Source organism: Salvelinus alpinus, chromosome 28 (genome assembly GCF_045679555.1).
Source record: "Salvelinus alpinus chromosome 28, SLU_Salpinus.1, whole genome shotgun sequence".
Classification (NCBI taxonomy): domain Eukaryota; kingdom Metazoa; phylum Chordata; class Actinopteri; order Salmoniformes; family Salmonidae; genus Salvelinus; species Salvelinus alpinus.
Genome location: NC_092113.1, coordinates 8412454 through 8437132, shown reverse-complemented (window position 1 = coordinate 8437132; position 24679 = coordinate 8412454). Strand labels below are relative to the sequence as shown.

The 24679-nt window shown below is 42.0% G+C and overlaps 6 non-coding genes across 6 annotated transcripts; all 6 read right to left on the bottom strand.

Annotated features, from left to right (window-relative positions):
- Nucleotides 1–178: 178 nt before the first annotated feature.
- Nucleotides 179–294, bottom strand: LOC139558045 (U5 spliceosomal RNA). The gene has a single exon (XR_011671537.1). It is a non-coding gene; the product is annotated as a U5 spliceosomal RNA (small nuclear RNA).
- A 4271-nt stretch (nucleotides 295–4565) lies between these two features.
- Nucleotides 4566–4681, bottom strand: LOC139558044 (U5 spliceosomal RNA). The gene has a single exon (XR_011671536.1). It is a non-coding gene; the product is annotated as a U5 spliceosomal RNA (small nuclear RNA).
- A 4273-nt stretch (nucleotides 4682–8954) lies between these two features.
- LOC139558043 (U5 spliceosomal RNA) lies at nucleotides 8955–9070 on the bottom strand. The gene has a single exon (XR_011671535.1). It is a non-coding gene; the product is annotated as a U5 spliceosomal RNA (small nuclear RNA).
- Nucleotides 9071–13343: 4273 nt separating this feature from the next.
- LOC139558059 (U5 spliceosomal RNA) lies at nucleotides 13344–13459 on the bottom strand. Its single transcript, XR_011671550.1, has one exon. It is a non-coding gene; the product is annotated as a U5 spliceosomal RNA (small nuclear RNA).
- A 4273-nt stretch (nucleotides 13460–17732) lies between these two features.
- On the bottom strand, nucleotides 17733–17848 carry LOC139558058 (U5 spliceosomal RNA). The gene has a single exon (XR_011671549.1). It is a non-coding gene; the product is annotated as a U5 spliceosomal RNA (small nuclear RNA).
- A 1235-nt stretch (nucleotides 17849–19083) lies between these two features.
- LOC139558057 (U5 spliceosomal RNA) lies at nucleotides 19084–19199 on the bottom strand. The gene has a single exon (XR_011671548.1). It is a non-coding gene; the product is annotated as a U5 spliceosomal RNA (small nuclear RNA).
- Between the last annotated feature and the right edge of the window lie 5480 nt (nucleotides 19200–24679).

The following is a 24679-nucleotide window of genomic DNA, read 5'->3' as shown; positions in this document are numbered from 1 at the left end:
GAAATATTTGTATTTTGAACAAACGAACAGAAAAGATCAGAGTAAGTACAAATATTCCAACTTCCGGTCCCTAGTTAAAACTTGATTAAGCAGACTACCTGTAGCTCTCTATGGCAAAAGCCTTTACATACACCACACCTCACCAAACTTCCTCAGTATTTATTTCACAACAGTAGGAAGCCCAGCCGTGAGGCCGGGCATCAAAAAATTAGTTGATACTCATAATGTTCCTCCCCACGGAAATCTTTAGTAAAAGGCGAAAGATTTATGCGATCTGAAGAGAAACCAGAGTGTACTGCAGACTAAACGAACCGGCTCTCAACATCTTCAATTCATTACAAGTCCTGGTGACGTTTTTTATAACAATATCACCCAAACTGTAAAGTCGGCAAATCACAGTTTTATTACATTCAAATGAAAAGAATACCACATTCGTAGTGGAAATATTTTGCAACATTATTATTATATTTAAACATTTAGTAGCCTATAATTCCGCACGAAATGCATGCTGGGGATTATTACAACCACTTCCTATTTCAGCCACACCCGTTGCTGAGAGGTGTATAAAATTGAGCACACAGCCATGCAATCTCCATAGACAAACATTGGCAGTAGAATGGCCTTACTGAAGAGCTACGTGACTTTCAACTTGGCACCGTCATAGAATGCCACCTTTCCAACAAGTCAGTTCATCAAATTTCTGCCCTGCTAGAGCTGCCCCAGTCAACTGTCAGTGCTGTTATTGTGAAGTGGAAACATCTAGTGGTAACAACAGGTCAGACACGAAGCGGTAGGCCACACAAGCTCACAGAACGGGACCGCCGAGTGCTGAAGCGCGTAGCTCGTAAAAATGTTCTGTCCTCGGTTGCAACACTCACTTCCGAGTTCCAAACTGCCTCTGGAAGCAACGTCAGTGCAAGAACTGTTCATCACGAGCTTCATGAAATGGGTTTCCATGACCTAGCAGCCGCACAGAAGCCTAAGATCACCATGCACAATGCCAAGCGTCGGCTGGAGTGGTGTAAAGCTCATCGCCATTGGACTCTGGAGCACTGGAAACGCATTCTCTGGAGTGATGAATCACGCTTCACCATCTGGCTGTCCAACTGACAAATCAGGGTTTGGCGGATGCCAGGAGAACTCTACCTGCCCCAATGCATAGTGCCAACTGTAAAGTTTGGTGGAGGAGGAATAATGGTCTGGGGCTGTTTTTGATGGTCCGTCCTAGGCCACTTAGTTCCAGTGATGTTCCACCTTCCAGACAATTCTGTGCTTCCAACTTTGTGGCAACAGTTTGGGGAAGGCCCTTTCCTGTTTCAGCATGACAATGCCCCCGTGCACAAAGCGAGGTCCATACAGAAATGGTGTGTCGAGATCGGTGTGGAAGAACTTGACTGGCCTTCCCAGAGCCCTGACCTCAACCCTATCAAACACCTTTGGGATGAAATGCAACACAGACTGCGAGCCAGGCCTAATCGCCCAACCTCACTAATGCTCTTGTGGCTGAATGGAAGCAAGTCCCTGCAGTAATGTTCCAACATCTAGTGGAAAGCCTTCCCAGAAGAGAGGAGGCTGTTATAGCAGCAAAGGGTGGACCAACTCCATTTTAATGCCCATCATTTTGGAATGAGATGTTCCACAAGCATGTGTCCACATACATTTGGTCATGTAGTGTACAGTACATTCGGAAAGTATTCAGACCCCTTGACTTTTTCCACATTTTTGTTACGTTACAGCCTTATTCTAAGATTGATTAAATAGATTTTTCCCTCATCAATCTACACACAATACCCAATAACGACAAAGGAAAAACTAGATTTTATACATTTTTTCTATGACACTTGAAATTGAGCTCAGGTGCATCCTGTTTCCATTGACCATCCTTGAGATGTTTCTACAACTTGAATGGAGTCCACCTGTGGTAAATTATATTGATTGGACATGATTTGAAAAGGCACGCAGCTGTCTATATAAGATCCCACAGTAGACAGTGCATGTCAGAGCAAAAACCAAGCCATTAGGTCGAAGGAATTGTCCGTAGAGCTCAGAGACAGGATTGTGTTGAGGCACAGATCTGGGCAAGGGTACCAAATTGGGGGAGAAGGGACTTGGTCAGGGAGATGACCAGGAACCCAATGGTCACTCTGACAGAGCTCCAGTTCCTCTGTGGAGATGGGAGAGCCTTCCAGAAGGAACACCATCTCTACAGCACTCCACCAATCAGGCCTTTATGGAAGAGTGGCTAGACGGAAGCCACTCCTAAGTAAAAGGCACATGACAGCCCGCTTGGAGTTTGCCAAAAGGCACCTGAAGGACTTTCAGACCATGAGAAACAAGATCCTCTGGTCTGATGAAACCAAGATGGAAATCTTTGGCCTCAATGCCAAGCGTCAAGTCTGGAGGAAACCTGGCACCATCCCTACGATGAAGCATGGTGGTGGCAGCATCATGCTGTGGGGATGTTTTTCGGCGGCAGGGACTGGGAGACTAGTCAGGATCAAAGGAAAGATGAACAGAGAAAAGTAGAGAGATCCTTGTTGAAAACCTGCTCCAGAGCGTTCAGGACCTCAGACTGAGCAACAGGACAAGCACACAGCCAAGACAATGCAGGAGTGGCTTCAGGACAAGTCTCTGAATGTCCTTGAGTCGCCCAGCCAGAACCCGGACTTGAACCCCATCGAACACTGGAGAGACCTGATAATAGCTCTGCAGCGACGCTCCCCATCAAACCTGACAGAGCTTGAGAGGATCTGCAGAGAAGAATGGGAGAAACACCCCAAATACAGGTTTGCCAAACTTGTAGCGTCATACCCAAGAAGACTTGAGGCTGTAATCGCTACCAAAGGTTCTTCAACAAAGTACTGAGTAAAGGGTCTGAATACTTAAGTAAATGTGATATTTCCGTTTTTTTCTTTTTTTGTATACATTTGCAAAAATGTCAAAAAACTGTTTTTGCTTTGTCATTATTGGGTATTGTGTGTAGATTGACGAGGAAAAAATGATTTGATCAATTTTAGAATAACGCTGCATTGTAACAAAACTTTGAAAAAGTTAAGGGTCTGAATACTTTTCGAATGCACTGTAAATTTGTAGTCCTTGTCCTAAATTAAAATGTTTAATAAGTAAATAGACTCTCAATATCTGCTGTAGTGTTGTCGATAGTGTTTCCCCAATTGATTATTGTTTGTTTACTCTTCTTCTTAGACGTATAACCATGGACTGGCTATACGTTGATATGTTGCTGTGTCAATCATGGATAACAATGATGTAATTTTAACTCACACTGGAAGAAACATAATGCATGAATCATTTCAAAATCCTAAATGAGATTCCATTGATATCAGTGTGTTAAAAACAACACCGTTGGTTTGACCTGCTAGTTACTGCAGGCTGCAATGAGTCCTATGGTGATGGCTCGTTCGCGAACGAACGGCTCTTTTTGAACGGATATTTTTGGTGAACATGCTGTTTTTCTGCAGATAAGACATAAAGTAATTATCTAAAGAGGGTGAATCGTCACTGCAGAAACAAGAGAGAGCGCCTCAATCTGGTCCAGGCAGATTTATTTTCTTCATTCTTTTGCAGGCCATCAAATAATTTGGCCAGGTAAACATTTATTTGAACGTGCATTTTACTATCTGACATAATGGTAGCCTACTTTTCGGGCATAACATTGGATATTTGCATTTTTGTTCATTGTTCTAGGTCGATTTCGAAGCATTTTGAACGAAGAACCGTTTGGGAGCCAAATGGTCTGTCTGGCTCTTTTACGTGAACTGAGCCAAATGAGCCGTCTCACAGAAAAGACTCCGAATGCCCATCACTAGAGTCATACAGCAGGATTAATACACGCTCCTCAGGGTCTGCGGCTCCAGAGCCGTGCTCCGACCACTATCTGTCTTGAGCAAAGAGAATAAAAATACATGTTTATCACTGATAATTGATCGCATGGTGCAAGGATGACTGCAATTAATTGATCATTGAATGTGATGGACACAGCTTTGTAGAACCAAAACATTCACAGCCTCTGCCAACAAACTCGAGAACGAATTGTCTGGGGGGCTGTTCGCGAACGACTGTGCGCATCAATCTCACCTCAGTCAAGCAATGTATTTCGTTCAAAATCTATACCCTTAGCAGCCACAGCTAAACCTCGTTTCAAATGTATCAAAAAATCATCTTATTTGTATGCCTATCAATCAACAAATCTACATTGTTTAAAGCACACGTGTACAAGTCTCAGTCTCAAATGACAGCTCCAATAGGCCCTATTTGGTAAACGACATGTGAACGGGAGGCTCGTAAAATCATGACTCTTTCGAGTTTTCAGTGCATCGTTCGCCGGTAGGGGTCCTGCGTGCTCTGGGCATTGCTGACTAAAGTGAACGAAATATTTGTATTTTGAACAAACGAACAGAAAAGATCAGAGTAAGTACAAATATTCCAACTTCCGGTCCCTAGTTAAAACTTGATTAAGCAGACTACCTGTAGCTCTCTATGGCAAAAGCCTTTACATACACCACACCTCACCAAACTTCCTCAGTATTTATTTCACAACAGTAGGAAGCCCAGCCGTGAGGCCGGGCATCAAAAAATTAGTTGATACTCATAATGTTCCTCCCCACGGAAATCTTTAGTAAAAGGCGAAAGATTTATGCGATCTGAAGAGAAACCAGAGTGTACTGCAGACTAAACGAACCGGCTCTCAACATCTTCAATTCATTACAAGTCCTGGTGACGTTTTTTATAACAATATCACCCAAACTGTAAAGTCGGCAAATCACAGTTTTATTACATTCAAATGAAAAGAATACCACATTCGTAGTGGAAATATTTTGCAACATTATTATTATATTTAAACATTTAGTAGCCTATAATTCCGCACGAAATGCATGCTGGGGATTATTACAACCACTTCCTATTTCAGCCACACCCGTTGCTGAGAGGTGTATAAAATTGAGCACACAGCCATGCAATCTCCATAGACAAACATTGGCAGTAGAATGGCCTTACTGAAGAGCTACGTGACTTTCAACTTGGCACCGTCATAGAATGCCACCTTTCCAACAAGTCAGTTCATCAAATTTCTGCCCTGCTAGAGCTGCCCCAGTCAACTGTCAGTGCTGTTATTGTGAAGTGGAAACATCTAGTGGTAACAACAGGTCAGACACGAAGCGGTAGGCCACACAAGCTCACAGAACGGGACCGCCGAGTGCTGAAGCGCGTAGCTCGTAAAAATGTTCTGTCCTCGGTTGCAACACTCACTTCCGAGTTCCAAACTGCCTCTGGAAGCAACGTCAGTGCAAGAACTGTTCATCACGAGCTTCATGAAATGGGTTTCCATGACCTAGCAGCCGCACAGAAGCCTAAGATCACCATGCACAATGCCAAGCGTCGGCTGGAGTGGTGTAAAGCTCATCGCCATTGGACTCTGGAGCACTGGAAACGCATTCTCTGGAGTGATGAATCACGCTTCACCATCTGGCTGTCCAACTGACAAATCAGGGTTTGGCGGATGCCAGGAGAACTCTACCTGCCCCAATGCATAGTGCCAACTGTAAAGTTTGGTGGAGGAGGAATAATGGTCTGGGGCTGTTTTTGATGGTCCGTCCTAGGCCACTTAGTTCCAGTGATGTTCCACCTTCCAGACAATTCTGTGCTTCCAACTTTGTGGCAACAGTTTGGGGAAGGCCCTTTCCTGTTTCAGCATGACAATGCCCCCGTGCACAAAGCGAGGTCCATACAGAAATGGTGTGTCGAGATCGGTGTGGAAGAACTTGACTGGCCTTCCCAGAGCCCTGACCTCAACCCTATCAAACACCTTTGGGATGAAATGCAACACAGACTGCGAGCCAGGCCTAATCGCCCAACCTCACTAATGCTCTTGTGGCTGAATGGAAGCAAGTCCCTGCAGCAATGTTCCAACATCTAGTGGAAAGCCTTCCCAGAAGAGAGGAGGCTGTTATAGCAGCAAAGGGTGGACCAACTCCATTTTAATGCCCATCATTTTGGAATGAGATGTTCCACAAGCAGGTGTCCACATACATTTGGTCATGTAGTGTACAGTACATTCGGAAAGTATTCAGACCCCTTGACTTTTTCCACATTTTTGTTACGTTACAGCCTTATTCTAAGATTGATTAAATAGATTTTCCCCTCATCAATCTACACACAATACCCAATAACGACAAAGGAAAAACTAGATTTTATACATTTTTTCTATGACACTTGAAATTGAGCTCAGGTGCATCCTGTTTCCATTGATCATCCTTGAGATGTTTCTACAACTTGAATGGAGTCCACCTGTGGTAAATTATATTGATTGGACATGATTTGAAAAGGCACGCAGCTGTCTATATAAGATCCCACAGTAGACAGTGCATGTCAGAGCAAAAACCAAGCCATTAGGTCGAAGGAATTGTCCGTAGAGCTCAGAGACAGGATTGTGTTGAGGCACAGATTTGGGCAAGGGTACCAAATTGGGGGAGAAGGGACTTGGTCAGGGAGATGACCAGGAACCCAATGGTCACTCTGACAGAGCTCCAGAGTTCCTCTGTGGAGATGGGAGAGCCTTCCAGAAGGAACACCATCTCTACAGCACTCCACCAATCAGGCCTTTATGGAAGAGTGGCTAGACGGAAGCCACTCCTAAGTAAAAGGCACATGACAGCCCGCTTGGAGTTTGCCAAAAGGCACCTGAAGGACTTTCAGACCATGAGAAACAAGATCCTCTGGTCTGATGAAACTAAGATGGAAATCTTTGGCCTCAATGCCAAGCGTCAAGTCTGGAGGAAACCTGGCACCATCCCTACGATGAAGCATGGTGGTGGCAACATCATGCTGTGGGGATGTTTTTCAGCGGCATGGACTGGGAGACTAGTCAGGATCAAAGGAAAGATGAACAGAGAAAAGTAGAGAGATCCTTGTTGAAAACCTGCTCCAGAGCGTTCAGGACCTCAGACTGAGCAACAGGACAAGCACACAGCCAAGACAATGCAGGAGTGGCTTCAGGACAAGTCTCTGAATGTCCTTGAGTCGCCCAGCCAGAACCCGGACTTGAACCCCATCGAACACTGGAGAGACCTGATAATAGCTCTGCAGCGACGCTCCCCATCAAACCTGACAGAGCTTGAGAGGATCTGCAGAGAAGAATGGGAGAAACACCCCAAATACAGGTTTGCCAAACTTGTAGCGTCATACCCAAGAAGACTTGAGGCTGTAATCGCTACCAAAGGTTCTTCAACAAAGTACTGAGTAAAGGGTCTGAATACTTAAGTAAATGTGATATTTCCGTTTTTTTCTTTTTTTGTATACATTTGCAAAAATGTCAAAAAACTGTTTTTGCTTTGTCATTATTGGGTATTGTGTGTAGATTGACGAGGAAAAAATGATTTGATCAATTTTAGAATAACGCTGCATTGTAACAAAACTTTGAAAAAGTTAAGGGTCTGAATACTTTCCGAATGCACTGTAAATTTGTAGTCCTTGTCCTAAATTAAAATGTTTAATAAGTAAATAGACTCTCAATATCTGCTGTAGTGTTGTCGATAGTGTTTCCCCAATTGATTATTGTTTGTTTACTCTTCTTCTTAGACGTATAACCATGGACTGGCTATACGTTGATATGTTGCTGTGTCAATCATGGATAACAATGATGTAATTTTAACTCACACTGGAAGAAACATAATGCATGAATCATTTCAAAATCCTAAATGAGATTCCATTGATATCAGTGTGTTAAAAACAACACCGTTGGTTTGACCTGCTAGTTACTGCAGGCTGCAATGAGTCCTATGGTGATGGCTCGTTCGCGAACGAACGGCTCTTTTTGAACGGATATTTTTGGTGAACATGCTGTTTTTCTGCAGATAAGACATAAAGTAATTATCTAAAGAGGGTGAATCGTCACTGCAGAAACAAGAGAGAGCGCCTCAATCTGGTCCAGGCAGATTTATTTTCTTCATTCTTTTGCAGGCCATCAAATAATTTGGCCAGGTAAACATTTATTTGAACGTGCATTTTACTATCTGACATAATGGTAGCCTACTTTTCGGGCATAACATTGGATATTTGCATTTTTGTTCATTGTTCTAGGTCGATTTCGAAGCATTTTGAACGAAGAACCGTTTGGGAGCCAAATGGTCTGTCTGGCTCTTTTACGTGAACTGAGCCAAATGAGCCGTCTCACAGAAAAGACTCCGAATGCCCATCACTAGAGTCATACAGCAGGATTAATACACGCTCCTCAGGGTCTGCGGCTCCAGAGCCGTGCTCCGACCACTATCTGTCTTGAGCAAAGAGAATAAAAATACATGTTTATCACTGATAATTGATCGCATGGTGCAAGGATGACTGCAATTAATTGATCATTGAATGTGATGGACACAGCTTTGTAGAACCAAAACATTCACAGCCTCTGCCAACAAACTCGAGAACGAATTGTCTGGGGGGCTGTTCGCGAACGACTGTGCGCATCAATCTCACCTCAGTCAAGCAATGTATTTCGTTCAAAATCTATACCCTTAGCAGCCACAGCTAAACCTCGTTTCAAATGTATCAAAAAATCATCTTATTTGTATGCCTATCAATCAACAAATCTACATTGTTTAAAGCACACGTGTACAAGTCTCAGTCTCAAATGACAGCTCCAATAAGCCCTATTTGGTAAACGACATGTGAACGGGAGGCTCGTAAAATCATGACTCTTTCGAGTTTTCAGTGCATCGTTCGCCGGTAGGGGTCCTGCGTGCTCTGGGCATTGCTGACTAAAGTGAACGAAATATTTGTATTTTGAACAAACGAACAGAAAAGATCAGAGTAAGTACAAATATTCCAACTTCCGGTCCCTAGTTAAAACTTGATTAAGCAGACTACCTGTAGCTCTCTATGGCAAAAGCCTTTACATACACCACACCTCACCAAACTTCCTCAGTATTTATTTCACAACAGTAGGAAGCCCAGCCGTGAGGCCGGGCATCAAAAAATTAGTTGATACTCATAATGTTCCTCCCCACGGAAATCTTTAGTAAAAGGCGAAAGATTTATGCGATCTGAAGAGAAACCAGAGTGTACTGCAGACTAAACGAACCGGCTCTCAACATCTTCAATTCATTACAAGTCCTGGTGACGTTTTTTATAACAATATCACCCAAACTGTAAAGTCGGCAAATCACAGTTTTATTACATTCAAATGAAAAGAATACCACATTCGTAGTGGAAATATTTTGCAACATTATTATTATATTTAAACATTTAGTAGCCTATAATTCCGCACGAAATGCATGCTGGGGATTATTACAACCACTTCCTATTTCAGCCACACCCGTTGCTGAGAGGTGTATAAAATTGAGCACACAGCCATGCAATCTCCATAGACAAACATTGGCAGTAGAATGGCCTTACTGAAGAGCTACGTGACTTTCAACTTGGCACCGTCATAGAATGCCACCTTTCCAACAAGTCAGTTCATCAAATTTCTGCCCTGCTAGAGCTGCCCCAGTCAACTGTCAGTGCTGTTATTGTGAAGTGGAAACATCTAGTGGTAACAACAGGTCAGACACGAAGCGGTAGGCCACACAAGCTCACAGAACGGGACCGCCGAGTGCTGAAGCGCGTAGCTCGTAAAAATGTTCTGTCCTCGGTTGCAACACTCACTTCCGAGTTCCAAACTGCCTCTGGAAGCAACGTCAGTGCAAGAACTGTTCATCACGAGCTTCATGAAATGGGTTTCCATGACCTAGCAGCCGCACAGAAGCCTAAGATCACCATGCACAATGCCAAGCGTCGGCTGGAGTGGTGTAAAGCTCATCGCCATTGGACTCTGGAGCACTGGAAACGCATTCTCTGGAGTGATGAATCACGCTTCACCATCTGGCTGTCCAACTGACAAATCAGGGTTTGGCGGATGCCAGGAGAACTCTACCTGCCCCAATGCATAGTGCCAACTGTAAAGTTTGGTGGAGGAGGAATAATGGTCTGGGGCTGTTTTTGATGGTCCGTCCTAGGCCACTTAGTTCCAGTGATGTTCCACCTTCCAGACAATTCTGTGCTTCCAACTTTGTGGCAACAGTTTGGGGAAGGCCCTTTCCTGTTTCAGCATGACAATGCCCCCGTGCACAAAGCGAGGTCCATACAGAAATGGTGTGTCGAGATCGGTGTGGAAGAACTTGACTGGCCTTCCCAGAGCCCTGACCTCAACCCTATCAAACACCTTTGGGATGAAATGCAACACAGACTGCGAGCCAGGCCTAATCGCCCAACCTCACTAATGCTCTTGTGGCTGAATGGAAGCAAGTCCCTGCAGCAATGTTCCAACATCTAGTGGAAAGCCTTCCCAGAAGAGAGGAGGCTGTTATAGCAGCAAAGGGTGGACCAACTCCATTTTAATGCCCATCATTTTGGAATGAGATGTTCCACAAGCAGGTGTCCACATACATTTGGTCATGTAGTGTACAGTACATTCGGAAAGTATTCAGACCCCTTGACTTTTTCCACATTTTTGTTACGTTACAGCCTTATTCTAAGATTGATTAAATAGATTTTCCCCTCATCAATCTACACACAATACCCAATAACGACAAAGGAAAAACTAGATTTTATACATTTTTTCTATGACACTTGAAATTGAGCTCAGGTGCATCCTGTTTCCATTGATCATCCTTGAGATGTTTCTACAACTTGAATGGAGTCCACCTGTGGTAAATTATATTGATTGGACATGATTTGAAAAGGCACGCAGCTGTCTATATAAGATCCCACAGTAGACAGTGCATGTCAGAGCAAAAACCAAGCCATTAGGTCGAAGGAATTGTCCGTAGAGCTCAGAGACAGGATTGTGTTGAGGCACAGATTTGGGCAAGGGTACCAAATTGGGGGAGAAGGGACTTGGTCAGGGAGATGACCAGGAACCCAATGGTCACTCTGACAGAGCTCCAGAGTTCCTCTGTGGAGATGGGAGAGCCTTCCAGAAGGAACACCATCTCTACAGCACTCCACCAATCAGGCCTTTATGGAAGAGTGGCTAGACGGAAGCCACTCCTAAGTAAAAGGCACATGACAGCCCGCTTGGAGTTTGCCAAAAGGCACCTGAAGGACTTTCAGACCATGAGAAACAAGATCCTCTGGTCTGATGAAACTAAGATGGAAATCTTTGGCCTCAATGCCAAGCGTCAAGTCTGGAGGAAACCTGGCACCATCCCTACGATGAAGCATGGTGGTGGCAACATCATGCTGTGGGGATGTTTTTCAGCGGCATGGACTGGGAGACTAGTCAGGATCAAAGGAAAGATGAACAGAGAAAAGTAGAGAGATCCTTGTTGAAAACCTGCTCCAGAGCGTTCAGGACCTCAGACTGAGCAACAGGACAAGCACACAGCCAAGACAATGCAGGAGTGGCTTCAGGACAAGTCTCTGAATGTCCTTGAGTCGCCCAGCCAGAACCCGGACTTGAACCCCATCGAACACTGGAGAGACCTGATAATAGCTCTGCAGCGACGCTCCCCATCAAACCTGACAGAGCTTGAGAGGATCTGCAGAGAAGAATGGGAGAAACACCCCAAATACAGGTTTGCCAAACTTGTAGCGTCATACCCAAGAAGACTTGAGGCTGTAATCGCTACCAAAGGTTCTTCAACAAAGTACTGAGTAAAGGGTCTGAATACTTAAGTAAATGTGATATTTCCGTTTTTTTCTTTTTTTGTATACATTTGCAAAAATGTCAAAAAACTGTTTTTGCTTTGTCATTATTGGGTATTGTGTGTAGATTGACGAGGAAAAAATGATTTGATCAATTTTAGAATAACGCTGCATTGTAACAAAACTTTGAAAAAGTTAAGGGTCTGAATACTTTCCGAATGCACTGTAAATTTGTAGTCCTTGTCCTAAATTAAAATGTTTAATAAGTAAATAGACTCTCAATATCTGCTGTAGTGTTGTCGATAGTGTTTCCCCAATTGATTATTGTTTGTTTACTCTTCTTCTTAGACGTATAACCATGGACTGGCTATACGTTGATATGTTGCTGTGTCAATCATGGATAACAATGATGTAATTTTAACTCACACTGGAAGAAACATAATGCATGAATCATTTCAAAATCCTAAATGAGATTCCATTGATATCAGTGTGTTAAAAACAACACCGTTGGTTTGACCTGCTAGTTACTGCAGGCTGCAATGAGTCCTATGGTGATGGCTCGTTCGCGAACGAACGGCTCTTTTTGAACGGATATTTTTGGTGAACATGCTGTTTTTCTGCAGATAAGACATAAAGTAATTATCTAAAGAGGGTGAATCGTCACTGCAGAAACAAGAGAGAGCGCCTCAATCTGGTCCAGGCAGATTTATTTTCTTCATTCTTTTGCAGGCCATCAAATAATTTGGCCAGGTAAACATTTATTTGAACGTGCATTTTACTATCTGACATAATGGTAGCCTACTTTTCGGGCATAACATTGGATATTTGCATTTTTGTTCATTGTTCTAGGTCGATTTCGAAGCATTTTGAACGAAGAACCGTTTGGGAGCCAAATGGTCTGTCTGGCTCTTTTACGTGAACTGAGCCAAATGAGCCGTCTCACAGAAAAGACTCCGAATGCCCATCACTAGAGTCATACAGCAGGATTAATACACGCTCCTCAGGGTCAGCGGCTCCAGAGCCGTGCTCCGACCACTATCTGTCTTGAGCAAAGAGAATACAAATACATGTTTATCACTGATAATTGATCGCATGGTGCAAGGATGACTGCAATTAATTGATCATTGAATGTGATGGACACAGCTTTGTAGAACCAAAACATTCACAGCCTCTGCCAACAAACTCGAGAACGAATTGTCTGGGGGGCTGTTCGCGAACGACTGTGCGCATCAATCTCACCTCAGTCAAGCAATGTATTTCGTTCAAAATCTATACCCTTAGCAGCCACAGCTAAACCTCGTTTCAAATGTATCAAAAAATCATCTTATTTGTATGCCTATCAATCAACAAATCTACATTGTTTAAAGCACACGTGTACAAGTCTCAGTCTCAAATGACAGCTCCAATAAGCCCTATTTGGTAAACGACATGTGAACGGGAGGCTCGTAAAATCATGACTCTTTCGAGTTTTCAGTGCATCGTTCGCCGGTAGGGGTCCTGCGTGCTCTGGGCATTGCTGACTAAAGTGAACGAAATATTTGTATTTTGAACAAACGAACAGAAAAGATCAGAGTAAGTACAAATATTCCAACTTCCGGTCCCTAGTTAAAACTTGATTAAGCAGACTACCTGTAGCTCTCTATGGCAAAAGCCTTTACATACACCACACCTCACCAAACTTCCTCAGTATTTATTTCACAACAGTAGGAAGCCCAGCCGTGAGGCCGGGCATCAAAAAATTAGTTGATACTCATAATGTTCCTCCCCACGGAAATCTTTAGTAAAAGGCGAAAGATTTATGCGATCTGAAGAGAAACCAGAGTGTACTGCAGACTAAACGAACCGGCTCTCAACATCTTCAATTCATTACAAGTCCTGGTGACGTTTTTTATAACAATATCACCCAAACTGTAAAGTCGGCAAATCACAGTTTTATTACATTCAAATGAAAAGAATACCACATTCGTAGTGGAAATATTTTGCAACATTATTATTATATTTAAACATTTAGTAGCCTATAATTCCGCACGAAATGCATGCTGGGGATTATTACAACCACTTCCTATTTCAGCCACACCCGTTGCTGAGAGGTGTATAAAATTGAGCACACAGCCATGCAATCTCCATAGACAAACATTGGCAGTAGAATGGCCTTACTGAAGAGCTACGTGACTTTCAACTTGGCACCGTCATAGAATGCCACCTTTCCAACAAGTCAGTTCATCAAATTTCTGCCCTGCTAGAGCTGCCCCAGTCAACTGTCAGTGCTGTTATTGTGAAGTGGAAACATCTAGTGGTAACAACAGGTCAGACACGAAGCGGTAGGCCACACAAGCTCACAGAACGGGACCGCCGAGTGCTGAAGCGCGTAGCTCGTAAAAATGTTCTGTCCTCGGTTGCAACACTCACTTCCGAGTTCCAAACTGCCTCTGGAAGCAACGTCAGTGCAAGAACTGTTCATCACGAGCTTCATGAAATGGGTTTCCATGACCTAGCAGCCGCACAGAAGCCTAAGATCACCATGCACAATGCCAAGCGTCGGCTGGAGTGGTGTAAAGCTCATCGCCATTGGACTCTGGAGCACTGGAAACGCATTCTCTGGAGTGATGAATCACGCTTCACCATCTGGCTGTCCAACTGACAAATCAGGGTTTGGCGGATGCCAGGAGAACTCTACCTGCCCCAATGCATAGTGCCAACTGTAAAGTTTGGTGGAGGAGGAATAATGGTCTGGGGCTGTTTTTGATGGTCCGTCCTAGGCCACTTAGTTCCAGTGATGTTCCACCTTCCAGACAATTCTGTGCTTCCAACTTTGTGGCAACAGTTTGGGGAAGGCCCTTTCCTGTTTCAGCATGACAATGCCCCCGTGCACAAAGCGAGGTCCATACAGAAATGGTGTGTCGAGATCGGTGTGGAAGAACTTGACTGGCCTTCCCAGAGCCCTGACCTCAACCCTATCAAACACCTTTGGGATGAAATGCAACACAGACTGCGAGCCAGGCCTAATCGCCCAACCTCACTAATGCTCTTGTGGCTGAATGGAAGCAAGTCCCTGCAGCAATGTTCCAACATCTAGTGGAAAGCCTTCCCAGAAGAGAGGAGGCTGTTATAGCAGCAAAGGGTGGACCAACTCCATTTTAATGCCCATCATTTTGGAATGAGATGTTCCACAAGCAGGTGTCCACATACATTTGGTCATGTAGTGTACAGTACATTCGGAAAGTATTCAGACCCCTTGACTTTTTCCACATTTTTGTTACGTTACAGCCTTATTCTAAGATTGATTAAATAGATTTTCCCCTCATCAATCTACACACAATACCCAATAACGACAAAGGAAAAACTAGATTTTATACATTTTTTCTATGACACTTGAAATTGAGCTCAGGTGCATCCTGTTTCCATTGATCATCCTTGAGATGTTTCTACAACTTGAATGGAGTCCACCTGTGGTAAATTATATTGATTGGACATGATTTGAAAAGGCACGCAGCTGTCTATATAAGATCCCACAGTAGACAGTGCATGTCAGAGCAAAAACCAAGCCATTAGGTCGAAGGAATTGTCCGTAGAGCTCAGAGACAGGATTGTGTTGAGGCACAGATTTGGGCAAGGGTACCAAATTGGGGGAGAAGGGACTTGGTCAGGGAGATGACCAGGAACCCAATGGTCACTCTGACAGAGCTCCAGAGTTCCTCTGTGGAGATGGGAGAGCCTTCCAGAAGGAACACCATCTCTACAGCACTCCACCAATCAGGCCTTTATGGAAGAGTGGCTAGACGGAAGCCACTCCTAAGTAAAAGGCACATGACAGCCCGCTTGGAGTTTGCCAAAAGGCACCTGAAGGACTTTCAGACCATGAGAAACAAGATCCTCTGGTCTGATGAAACTAAGATGGAAATCTTTGGCCTCAATGCCAAGCGTCAAGTCTGGAGGAAACCTGGCACCATCCCTACGATGAAGCATGGTGGTGGCAACATCATGCTGTGGGGATGTTTTTCAGCGGCATGGACTGGGACACTAGTCAGGATCAAAGGAAAGATGAACAGAGAAAAGTAGAGAGATCCTTGTTGAAAACCTGCTCCAGAGCGTTCAGGACCTCAGACTGAGCAACAGGACAAGCACACAGCCAAGACAATGCAGGAGTGGCTTCAGGACAAGTCTCTGAATGTCCTTGAGTCGCCCAGCCAGAACCCGGACTTGAACCCCATCGAACACTGGAGAGACCTGATAATAGCTCTGCAGCGACGCTCCCCATCAAACCTGACAGAGCTTGAGAGGATCTGCAGAGAAGAATGGGAGAAACACCCCAAATACAGGTTTGCCAAACTTGTAGCGTCATACCCAAGAAGACTTGAGGCTGTAATCGCTACCAAAGGTTCTTCAACAAAGTACTGAGTAAAGGGTCTGAATACTTATGTAAATGTGATATTTCAGTTTTTTTCTTTTTTTGTATACATTTGCAAAAATGTCAAAAAACTGTTTTTGCTTTGTCATTATTGGGTATTGTGTGTAGATTGACGAGGAAAAAATGATTTGATCAATTTTAGAATAACGCTGCATTGTAACAAAACTTTGAAAAAGTTAAGGGTCTGAATACTTTCCGAATGCACTGTAAATTTGTACTCCTTGTCCTAAATTAAAATGTTGAATAAGTAAATAGACTCTCAATATCTGCTGTAGTGTTGTCGATAGTGTTTCCCCAATTGATTATTGTTTGTTTTCTCTTCTTCTTAGACGTATAACCATGGACTGGCTATACGTTGATATGTTGCTGTGTCAATCATGGATAACAATGATGTAATTTTAACTCACACTGGAAGAAACATAATGCATGAATCATTTCAAAATCCTAAATGAGATTCCATTGATATCAGTGTGTTAAAAACAACACCGTTGGTTTGACCTGCTAGTTACTGCAGGCTGCAATGAGTCCTATGGTGATGGCTCGTTCGCGAACGAACGGCTCTTTTTGAACGGATATTTTTGGTGAACATGCTGTTTTTCTGCAGATAAGACATAAAGTAATTATCTAAAGAGGGTGAATCGTCACTGCAGAAACAAGAGAGAGCGCCTCAATCTGGTCCAGGCAGATTTATTTTCTTCATTCTTTTGCAGGCCATCAAATAATTTGGCCAGGTAAACATTTATTTGAACGTGCATTTTACTATCTGACATAATGGTAGCCTACTTTTCGGGCATAACATTGGATATTTGCATTTTTGTTCATTGTTCTAGGTCGATTTCGAAGCATTTTGACCGAAGAACCGTTTGGGAGCCAAATGGTCTGTCTGGCTCTTTTACGTGAACTGAGCCAAATGAGCCGTCTCACAGAAAAGACTCCGAATGCCCATCACTAGAGTCATACAGCAGGATTAATACACGCTCCTCAGGGTCAGCGGCTCCAGAGACGTGCTCCGACCACTATCTGTCTTGAGCAAAGAGAATAAAAATACATGTTTATCACTGATAATTGATCGCATGGTGCAAGGATGACTGCAATTAATTGATCATTGAATGTGATGGACACAGCTTTGTAGAACCAAAACATTCACAGCCTCTGCCAACAAACTCGAGAACGAATTGTCTGGGGGGCTGTTCGCGAACGACTGTGCGCATCAATCTCACCTCAGTCAAGCAATGTATTTCGTTCAAAATCTATACCCTTAGCAGCCACAGCTAAACCTCGTTTCAAATGTATCAAAAAATCATCTTATTTGTATGCCTATCAATCAACAAATCTACATTGTTTAAAGCACACGTGTTCAAGTCTCAGTCTCAAATGACAGCTCCAATAAGCCCTATTTGGTAAACGACATGTGAACGGGAGGCTCGTAAAATCATGACTCTTTCGAGTTTTCAGTGCATCGTTCGCCGGTAGGGGTCCTGCGTGCTCTGGGCATTGCTGACTAAAGTGAACGAAATATTTGTATTTTGAACAAACGAACAGAAAAGATCAGAGTAAGTACAAATATTCCAACTTCCGGTCCCTAGTTAAAACTTGATTAAGCAGACTACCTGTAGCTCTCTATGGCAAAAGCCTTTACATACACCTCACCTCACCAAACTTCCTCAGTATTTATTTCACAACAGTAGGAAGCCCAGCCGTGAGGCCGGGCATCAAAAAATTAGTTGATACTCATAATGTTCCTCCCCACGGAAATCTTTAGTAAAAGGCGAAAGATTTATGCGATCTGAAGAGAAACCAGAGTGTACTGCAGACTAAACGAACCGGCTCTCAACATCTTCAATTCATTACAAGTCCTGGTGACGTTTTTTATAACAATATCACCCAAACTGTAAAGTCGGCAAATCACAGTTTTATTACATTCAAATGAAAAGAATACCACATTCGTAGTGGAAATATTTTGCAACATTATTATTATATTTAAACATTTAGTAGCCTGTAATTCCGCACGAAATGCATGCTGGGGATTATTACAACACTTCCTATTTCAGCCACAACCGTTGCTGACAGATGTATAAAATTGAGCACACAGCCATGCAATCGCCATAGACAAACATTGGCAGTAGAATGGCCTTACTGAAGAGCTAAGTGACTTTCAACTTGGCACCGTCATAGGATGCCACCTTTCCAACAAGTCAGTTCATCAAATTTCTGCCCTGCTAGAGCTGCCCCAGTCAACTGTCAGTGCTGTTATTGTGAAGTGGAAACATCTAGTGGTAACAACAGGTCAGACACGAAGCGGTAGGCCACACAAGCTCACAGAACGGGACCGCCGAGTGCTGAAGCGCGTAGCTCGTAAAAATGTTCTGTCCTCGGTTGCAACACTCACTTCCGAGTTCCAAACTGCCTCTGGAAGCAACGTCAGTGCAAGAACTGTTCATCACGAGCTTCATGAAATGGGTTTCCATGACCTAGCAGCCGCACAGAAGCCTAAGATCACCATGCACAATGCCAAGCGTCGGCTGGAGTGGTGTAAAGCTCATCGCCATTGGACTCTGGAGCACTGGAAACGCATTCTCTGGAGTGATGAATCACGCTTCACCATCTGGCTGTCCAACTGACAAATCAGGGTTTGGCGGATGCCAGGAGAACTCTACCTGCCCCAATGCATAGTGCCAACTGTAAAGTTTGGTGGAGGAGGAATAATGGTCTGGGGCTGTTCACAAGTCTCAGTCTCAAATGACAGCTCCAAAAAGCCCTATTTGGTAAACGACATGTGAACGGGAGGCTCGTAAAATCATGACTCTTTCGAGTTTTCAGTTCATCGTTCGCGGGTATGGGGTCCTGCGTGCTCTGGGCATTGCTGATTAAAGTGAACGAAATATTTTCATTTTGAACAAACGAACAGAAAAGATCAGAGTAAATACAAATATTCCAACTTCCGGTCACTAGTTAAAACTTGATTGAGCAGACTACCTGTAGCTCTCTATACATACAACACCTCACCAAACTTCCTTAATATTTATTTCACAACAGTAGGAAGCCCAGCCGTGAGGCCGGGCATCAAAAAATTAGTTGATACTCATAATGTTCCTCCCCACGGAAATCTTTAGTAAAAGGCGAAAGATTTATGCGATCTGAAGAGAAACCAGAGTGTACTGTAGACTAAACGAACCGGTTCTCACCACATTCTAATCATTACAAGTCCCGGTAACGTTGTATATAACAATATCACCCAAATTGTAATGTCGGCAAATCACAGTTTTATTACATTCAAATGAAAAGAATACCACATTCGTAGTGGAAACATTTTGCAGTATTACTATTATATTTAAATGTTTAGTAGCCTATAACTCCTCATGAAATGCATGCTGGGGATTATTACAACCACTTCCTAATTTCTCAATCTATATATAGAGATAGTGCCAAATGCCATACACCACTACTTTTATTTAATCGAATTATACCTGGGGAATAATGTTATAGCTATTAGTAAAAGGCATAGTCAAAAAGGAAACAAAATTAATTGAAATGTCTTACGTCTGTATTCAACTGATCCACCGTGCAACTCACACGCATGCGTAGCACAGCTAACATCTCTGCCACATCCCCATAGTGCAGTCCTCAAACAAAGCCTACATTTTCTAAACTCTGTGTTGACATCTTCGTTTGGTCTGGACTCTAAGCATTTGTGTATAATGCGTCATTATGTGTATAGTAATTTAAGCAACTGCAACATGCAAAATCGATTAGCTCCACTCTTTTGAAATAATAAAAAAAATCTTAGCGACATGCTGTGGTCATACTAAGTACTACACACCATGATAGCCTATGAAACCCACTGCGTGCAGGGTGGTCGTGGACTGAACCATTTATATAGTAGAAGGGCTTGCCACTTTGACACTGATGCTATCATAAGTACATTGAACCATCAATTTATGTGAATCTTGGGTGTCCTTAAAAATAGGCCCGTGGACCGTGACAGTGTGAATGATAATGGACAAGTTAAGACGAAAGCCCATGGGCCTAATGGGGCTCCCTCTCAGGGCCCTCGCGGTTAATTATTAGGGGCCTAGCTACAAGTGAAACCAATGCAGTCATTTGAGTCCTATCACTTACAAGGAACACATTTGTGGATTTTCCACCATTATGAATTTTGTGAAAAACTCTTAAAACTCTAGGCTACTGTTCTGGCACGATTTGCAAGAAATTTGATATGTGGCATGTATGGACAAAGGTATCTCAACGCAATACTTTCCAGGCGAGTAACTAAAACAACATTTTGACCAATAAACATTAACGTGGGCGTGTCTGGCACATAAATGCATATAAATCAGTCAAGGATATTTGTTTTGTAACAACATTTGGTGCACATGTTGCAAACACTGTCAAGACTCAACATATGCAAGGACTTTCATATCGACCACAAGGTGGCCCTATAATGGGCACATGTTTATATCGTTTGATCTGTTTGGCTCAGAGTGATGGAATTTGGCACATATGCTCAGGGATATGAGTCTAACTAACCCACGCGATATCTCAGACACCACTGGCCCGATTTAGACGAATCTTTGGTGAATGATGCATCTTGCCAATAGAGATCCATCATTTACAAAATTACACTGATTGGCCCAAAGAGGGGCGCTACATCATTCGTGGGGGACAACATGTTTACTGTTGCCTTGTTTAATTGTTGTTGGTTTGCTAATTAGAAGTAGTAGCAGCTCTAGCTGTAGGCCTACAAGCCTAACATGTTGTTTTTCCGCTTTAGGCCTTCATGTTTAAAAACCATAGTAAGTGGAAGGAGCTATGTACCCGGATTTCGTGACTTTAGGTCAATCAGGGTTAGGGGTGTGACCTTTCAAAGTTATAATTTTCAATAAATAAAACGTTTTTACCCCTTTTCCTCCCCAATTTCATGGTACTTACAGTCTTGTCTCATCGCTGCAACTGCCGTACGGACTCAGGAGAGGCAAAGGTCGAGAGCCCTGCGTCCTCCGAAACACAACCCAACCAAGCCGCACTGCTTCTTGACACAATGCCCACTTAACCTGGAAGCCAGCCGCACCAATGTTTTTATTTATTCATTATTATAATTTTTTATTATTATTAAGAGTAACATGCAAAACATAAACATAACAGCCAGAGGGATTCCACAAATATATATTTATTTTTTTTATAAAAAAAACCAATCCACATTATATCAATTCAAATACAGACATGTAGCGAATAATTTTTTTTAACATTTTGTTTTGTATACGTTTTAATTACTCTAAATAGTTTTCCAAATCAGATTAAAAAAATTAAGAAAAGGGGATTTTTCTTCATAAATTTAGATTTGTGTATGAACATTTTTCCTAATAAAATAAAGAGATTTATGACATATCCACGTTCAATTGTGGAATCAGTGTAGTAAAATAATAGGTCAAACTTAGAAATGTCAATGGTTGTATGCAATTTGAGGCCAAGATATAGTTTTACATCAGTTCAGAACATTTCACTATATAAATAATGACAGAATAAGTGTTCAATAGATTCGGTTTCTAGTTCACAACAACTGCATTCACTGGTAACATCAGGTATATATTTAGAAATCAAGCTATTACACGGATAGAATCTATGGATAATCTTAAAGATCTCCTTTACTTTATTGGTCACCATAAATTTGTGTGGAGTGAGCCAAGCACAGTGCCAGTTTACATCAAACGATGAAGCCCAACAAAATATCGCAGAGGGAATAGACTTCCTGTAGAAAATATCCCTTAATAAATGATTGTTGAATTTCGTATCTAGTATTCACCTGGATATCGCTGACAATCGGAGATATTCCAAAATATGCATTATTCTGAAGTAAAGTTTTTATCCCACTAGGTATAGCTTTAATAACAGTGTCATATTCCTTGTTTGAAACCTCAAAGTTGTATCTTTCCATAAATTCTCTCCGTGTAAATAGATTCCCACTAATATTAACTAATTGGCTGACAAGGACAATGTTTTTCAGGAACCATTTATAGGTAAATAACATCTTGTTTCTATGTAATATCGACCCATTGTTCCATATAAAACATTTATGAGGTGAAAAGTTGTGTTTACACAACAAAGCCCAGCACATTAAAACCTGCTTGTGAAAAGCCGCCATTTTCACAGGAAGTTTACCCACAATATGTGGATATTGTAGTAAAAAATGAAGCAATCCGAACTTCTTAAAAACAAAATGAGGTATAATATTCCAGAAACTATGAGGATTTTTTATGTACCTTTTAACCCAGTTGACCTTTGATATCTGATTGAAGAGAGTGAAGTCTAAGACATTTAGACCTCCATCACAAACCCTGTTGGTGATAACATCTCTTTTTATCTTATGTGGCTTGTTTTTCCATATGACGTTGTACAATAGCCTATCTAAGGTACAGCAAGTGGATTTGGGAATGTCAATAGATGAAAAAAGATAGGATGCACGAGATAGTCCCTCAGCTTTGGATAAAAGCACCCTTCCTTGAAGACTTAAATCCCTCCCTAACCATGATGAGAATTCTTTTTGACAGATTCAGTTACAGGGTTCAAATTAAGATCATTCACAGCCTTAAGATTTTTGGTGATCTTTACACCGAGGTAGGTTACAGTATCTTTTTCAGAGATGTTACAATCTGCTGGATTGACAGCTCCTTTCAAAACAAACATCTCACATTTGGAAAGATTTAATGCCAAACCTGAGATTTTGGAGAACTGCTTCACGATATCCAATGCTAATCTAGCTTGTGACACATTTTTCAAAAAAAGTGACGTGTCATCCGCCAGTTGGGATATCTTGATCTCTCTGGCCTGGAATGTAATGCCTTCAAATCGACTTTTATGAACTAATGAGCATAAAATTTGAGATATTAACAAAAATAAAAAAAGGTGAAATTGGACAGCCTTGTCGTATTCCTTTGTAAATGTTAAACCTTGAGGATGTTCCATGACAGAGTTTGATACAGCTATTGCCACCACTATACAGAGTTCTAATAGCATCAACAACAAAAAATGCTTAAAAATGCTTAAGACAATCAAAGATAAAATTGTGACTTACTGTATCAAATGCTTTCTGAAAATCAAAAAATAGGATAACAGGGAAGTCATCCAATAGATCACAATACTCAACCAAGTCTAACACCAGCCTCAGATTATTAGATATATGGCTCCCTTTCATAAACCCTGATTGACATTCATCAATCAGATCATTCAAGCAAGACTTGAACCTTTTTGCAAAGATTAAGGCTATAATTTTGTAGTCGTTATTTAGGAGTGTGATTGGACGCCAAATATCAATATTTAAGAGATCCTTGTGTGGTTATGGTATAAGAGTAAAAACCCCTTGCTTCAGAGAGGCAGGTAGTTCTCCCTTCTTTATAGCCTCCTTAAAGGTTTCAAGTAAAAATGGTGCTATTTCTTCAGAGAAGGTTTTGTAAAATTCAGAGGTTAATCCATCAAAACCTGGAGATTTGTTATTTTTTAACTGAGCAACCCCGTACAGGATGTCCATAATTGATAAATCTTGACAACAAGACCGATTGAATTCTTCACTAACCGAATTAACATTCTCTATAGAATCAAGGAGAATCCTTAGTCACTCAAATTGTTATCTAAGGAGTAAAGATTCTCTTAAAACTTAGTGGTAAAGTCTGATAACAACTCTCTATCCTCAGTGGTAACCCCATTAATCTTACATTTCCGAAGTGTGTTGAGTTCCCCTCTCCTCTTTTCCAAATTAAAAAAGTATCTACTGTTGTTTTTGCCTTTTTCAAGCCATTGTTTTCTGGATCTTATGAAAGCTCCTCTAGGCTTTTCCTCATACAATGTATCTAGTTGATTCTGTAAATCATTCAATTTAGCTTTCTCATTAAGATCAAGATGCTCAATCTCTTTGATATCCGCAATTGTCTTAGAGAGTTCAGCTACCTCACATCTCCTTCTTAAAGCAAGCCGTTTCCCATAAGTAACACAGGCTGAGCGGATTATAAATTTCAGCAGATCCCAATAGTTCCCATATTCTGCATTAGATGTAGCTAAACTCCAGTAAACAGAAATTAGATTCTTAATCACATTTTTTAAATCATCATGCAATAACAATGAGTCATTTAATTTCCAATAACCACCAGAGTATTTTTTACCATCATTACTGCACATTCTTACAGTCAACCATATGACTTGATGATCCGTCAGGACTGCAGGCAGTATTTTTACCTCTACAGTGTTGGGCTCAAGACTAGAGGTTATCACCCACAAATCAATTCTTGATTGTAAAGAACGATCTCTATTACTCCATATGTGTAACGCTCCTCCTCTTCGTCTGATGATGAGGAATAGGAATCATCGGACCAATACGCAGCGTGGTAAGTGTTCATCGTAAATTTAATCAAATAAACTGAACACTGAATGACAAAAAAACAACAAAGAGAGTGAACGGCATGAAACAGTCCTGTAAGGTGAAAAAACACAAAACAGTAAACAACTATCCACAAACACAGGTGGGAACAGGCTACCTAAGTATGGTTCTCAATCAGAGACAACGATAGACAGCTGCCTCTGATTGAGAACCACACACGGCCAAACACAAAGAAATAGACAACATAGAACACCAGACATAGAATGCCCACC